At 43.2% G+C, this 4,653-nt stretch overlaps 3 non-coding genes across 3 annotated transcripts in view; all 3 read right to left on the reverse strand.

Moving 5' to 3' along the window:
- Positions 1-670, reverse strand: part of LOC145847614 (large subunit ribosomal RNA) — a 3,632-nt gene extending 2,962 nt beyond the window's left edge. Inside the window, exon 1 of the ribosomal RNA XR_014371419.1 lies at positions 1-670. This exon is cut by the window's left edge and continues 2,962 nt beyond it. This is a non-coding gene — a ribosomal RNA (large subunit ribosomal RNA).
- A 222-nt stretch (positions 671-892) lies between these two features.
- Positions 893-1,045, reverse strand: LOC145847602 (5.8S ribosomal RNA). The gene has a single exon (XR_014371407.1). It is a non-coding gene; the product is annotated as a 5.8S ribosomal RNA (ribosomal RNA).
- A 182-nt stretch (positions 1,046-1,227) lies between these two features.
- LOC145847611 (small subunit ribosomal RNA) lies at positions 1,228-3,035 on the reverse strand. The gene has a single exon (XR_014371415.1). It is a non-coding gene; the product is annotated as a small subunit ribosomal RNA (ribosomal RNA).
- Between the last annotated feature and the right edge of the window lie 1,618 nt (positions 3,036-4,653).

Here is a 4,653-nt window from a genome sequence, read left to right on the forward strand (position 1 = left end):
CCGACGCGGAATCTCTCCTCGGTCGCCGAGCCGAAGCTAATCGAACGCCTATAACACTCTTCCGAAGAAGAGCTACCTTGCGAACGACCAAAGTCAGCCCAGCAACCGGTCGCGGCCCTCGCCGAACGCTAGTGCAGCGCCGCGACGCCAGCGCAACCGTAAGAGTCTCCGAAGATCACTCAAACAGTAGGACAGCTCTCGCAGCGCCTGAAAACGTCCGGCGACTCGATGGGCGCCTCCGTTTGCCTCCAAGCGGTTTCACGTACTCTTTAACTCTCTCTTCAAAGTGCTTTTCAACTTTCCCTCACGGTACTTGTTCGCTATCGGTCTCGAGCCAGTATTTAGCCTTAGATGGAGTTTACCACCCGCTTAGGGCTGCATTTCCAAACAACCCGACTCCGGGAAAACCGCTAGGACGAATTACGACCGCCGCCAAGGGCCTAACACCCGCTCTGGGAAAAGGCCTCGATCAGAAGAACGTGGGCAGTCGTTGGTTCGCCGCATGCTGAATTCCATACGCTACATTTCCTCGCCCTCCAAAAAGGCTCGGATTTAGCGCTGGGCTTATCCCGCTTCACTCGCCGTTACTAGGGGAATCCTTGTTAGTTTCTTTTCCTCCGCTTAGTGATATGCTTAAGTTCAGCGGGTCGTCCCGCCCGATCTCAGGTCAAAAGTGATGTACTATAAAAGTACATGCGCTTTGTACGTCGGCCTTTTGAAGTCACTTAACTTATTCTCGAGCACCTACCGTCGTTGCTACCTCACCCGAGGCCAGCAGGCTGCTCACGCTTCAGCTGTGAAATCGCCAGACCAGCTGTCTTTGACGACACGCTCCTCAATTAAGAAACGAGTCGCAGGCACTTTCAAACTAATGAAAGGATCGGTGTGTTAAAGACCCTGAGACGGACGTGGCCCCAGGATTACCCGAGGCCGCAATACGCGTTCAGAATATCGATGCTCAATGTGTCCTGCAATTCACATTACTTCTCGGAGCTAGCTCCGTCCTTCATCGACGCTCGAGCCGAGTGATCCACCGCTAAGAGATCTCTCGTGTTAATCAATCTCAATGCAACCAAAAAATCGTGTTCAAAAAGAAGCGGCCGCGCCAGCACTTGCGTGCTGAATTATTACTCCCGCTGTCAGGAAGCAACGCGACCGAACTATAACAGTTACAGGGCTCGGTCCCTTCGAAGAAGAGACGTCGCTTGAAATCAAATTTCGATTCGTTAATGATCCTTCCGCAGGTTCACCTACGGAAACCTTGTTACGACTTTTACTTCCTCTAAATGATCAAGTTCGATCGTCTTTTCGAACACCGGCGAGTGCGTTGCCGCACGTACCAGGCTCAATCGGAGGACCTCACTAAACCATTCAATCGGTAGTAGCGACGGGCGGTGTGTACAAAGGGCAGGGACGTAATCAACGCAAGCTAATGACTCGCGCTTACTGGGAATTCCTCGTTCAAGGGAAACAATTGCAAGTCCCTATCCCTAGCACGACCGGGGTTCAACGGATTACCCGGACCTTTCGGCCTAGGGAACACACGATGATCCGGTCAGTGTAGCGCGCGTGCGGCCCCGAACATCTAAGGGCATCACAGACCTGTTATTGCTCAATCTCGTGTGGCTAAACGCCACTAGTCCCTCTAAGAAGTTGTCTCCGACCCAATGGGTCGAGCAGCTATTTAGCAAGTAAGAGTCTCGTTCGTTATCGGAATTAACCAGACAAATCGCTCCACCAACTAAGAACGGCCATGCACCACCACCCACAGAATCAAGAAAGAGCTCTCAATCTGTCAATCCTCGCTGTGTCCGGGCCGGGTGAGATTTCCCGTGTTGAGTCAAATTAAGCCGCAGGCTCCACTCCTGGTGGTGCCCTTCCGTCAATTCCTTTAAGTTTCAGCTTTGCAACCATACTTCCCCCGGAACCCAAAGACTTTGGTTTCCCGGAAGCTGCCGGACAGTTCTTAAGTTCGACACTGCCCGATCGCTAGTCGGCATCGTTTAAGGTCAGAACTAGGACGGTATCTGATCGTCTTCGAACCTCTGACTTTCGCTCTTGATTAAAGAAAACATTCTTGGCAAATGCTTTCGCAGTCGTTCGTCTTGCGCCGATCCAAGAATTTCACCTCTAACGGCACAGTACGGATGCCCCCGTCCGTTCCTATTAATCATTACCTCGTGCTCCGAAAACCAACAAAATAGAACCGAGGTCCTATTCCATTATTCCATGCAACATTATACAAGCGTAAAGCCTGCTTTGAACACTCTAATTTTTTCAAGGTAAACTTGCCGGACCACCGCAACACTCAGTTAAGAGCACCGCGAAGGCACCGACCAACAAGAACAACGAGGCCAGTGCTAGCCTTTCGACCGACCAACCTCGCCGTCCCTATATCCAACTACGAGCTTTTCAACCGCAACAACTTAAATATACACTTTTGGAGCTGGAATTACCGCGGCTGCTGGCACCAGACTTGCCCTCCAATGGATACTCGTTAAAAAGTTTAAAGTGTACTCATTCCAATTGCAGGACCTCGTACGAGGTCTGCATTGTTATTTTTCGTCACTACCTCCCCGAGCCGGGAATGGGTAATTTGCGCGCCTGCTGCCTTCCTTGGATGTGGTAGCCGTTTCTCAGGCTCCCTCTCCGGAATCGAACCCTGATTCTCCGTCACCCGTTACAACCTCGGTAGGCCGATACCGTACCGACGATAGTTGATAGGGCAGTTGCTTTAATGAGATGTCGCCAGCACTAGGCCGTGCGATCCGCAAGCTTATCCAGAGTCACCATTGTAACGACCCGAAAGCCGGTTAGTTTTGGTCTGATAAATGCGCGCCTCACGTCAGTTCGGCGCTTTACGCATGTATTAGCTCTAGAATTGCCACAGTTATCCATGTAAAAGCGTACAATCAAATGAACCATAACTGATTTAATGAGCCATTCGCAGTTTCACTGTACGTGAGCTCGTACTTACACTTGCATGGCTTAATCTTTGAGACAAGCATATGACTACTGGCAGGATCAACCAGATAACTATCCGAGGGCGTTTAAACCCGTTGCTCGACTGAGCGTTTTTACTGTATAAATACAGACCTTTTCTATCACTCGGCTTAAAAGCCTTGCGAACGTTACTGAAAGTCGGCGCCGGCCTTTTGCTGTTTAAAGCGCCAGCCCGCGTCGACTGCAGCATGCAGCTATACAACTGACTGTTCTTTCTCCCGACCAACCGTTTGCCTTCTGCCGGTTAACTCGTCAGCAGCAACACGCCATCTGTCTGCTGCAGTTACCCGCCTCGAGCCGTGCCTGCGTCGGCTACTCGTCTCGACGACTTCGCAAAGCTATAAGCCTACCGCCGCTGGACGCTTGTAGTTTTTCATACGCTGCTCCGATGCGTTTACATAGCACGTTCGCCGCCGCTGCAATAGCCGCGCCTCGGGTGCTAAACAGTAATGCTTTAAGCCCGCTTTCTCGCCAAGTCGACCGAACGCACAAACACGTCTCTCTCACTAGTGTAAAGTAATGCATACGCGTATGATGCTCAAATGTTGTTGTTGAACTTTTTTGCCGATTTTTCCCGATTTTTTTTAAATTTCTTTGTTTCTTTTCAATTTTTTTAATATTTTAAGCTTATTTATGCTACGTTTAAATGTTTTAATACTTTTTTTATACTTTATTTAATATGTTTAAAAGAAATAAATAAAAAATAATATATATAAACTACTTTTTATAATGTTTTAAATATGTTTGTTTATTATAAATAAGCTTTATTTGTATTATTTTTTATTTAAACTTACTTTTTAAATCTTTATATTTGTTTTATCGTTTTAAGCACATTGCGATAAATATAATAAACAAACAATTGAATAAAAATAATAATAAAAAAAAAAATAAAAATAAAAACATAAGCTTATTTTATATGTTTCATTTTATTTTTATTTAATAACCTTTTCAAACCTTAATACTCGTTTTATTTTTTTAAGCAGATCGCGATAAATATAATAAACAAACAATTAAATAAAAATAAATAAAAATAAAATAAAAAAATCAAACATAAGCTTATTTTATATGTTACATTTTATTTTATTTAAAACTTACAATTTAAACCTTTGTATTTGTTCTATTCTTTTAAGCACATCGCGATAAATATAATAAGCAAACAATTAAATAAAAATAATAATAATAAAAAAATCATAAACTTATTTTATATGTTTCATTTTATTTTTATTTAAACTTACTTTTTAAACCTTTATAGTTGTTTTATTTTTTAAGCACATGGCGATAAATATAATAAGCAAACAATTAAATAAAAATAATAACAAATAAATAAAACAATACAGCTAAACTATAAAAAGAAAACTAAATAACTGATAAATACTTGTAAAACATTATTTGAAAAATGTATTTTGAAACACAACACGATTGATTTATAAATAATAATATATTTTTAATTTGTGTAGTTTATTGAAAGTAGTCTCCTTATTTGCTTCTGGTTTTACTTGAGTTACACAACGTTAAATAAACATACTTAACTAAAAATACTGTCATTTTAATAAAACTAAGTACAAATACATTGAATTAACATAGAACTTTAAAAAGCCTTCGCTAGTATCTGTTGGTAACAGTAAATAACCTATTATGACTCACAATACA

This window comes from Thalia democratica, unplaced genomic scaffold, assembly GCF_965202585.1.
Source record: "Thalia democratica unplaced genomic scaffold, ktThaDemo2.hap1.1 HAP1_SCAFFOLD_989, whole genome shotgun sequence".
NCBI classification, from domain to species: domain Eukaryota; kingdom Metazoa; phylum Chordata; class Thaliacea; order Salpida; family Salpidae; genus Thalia; species Thalia democratica.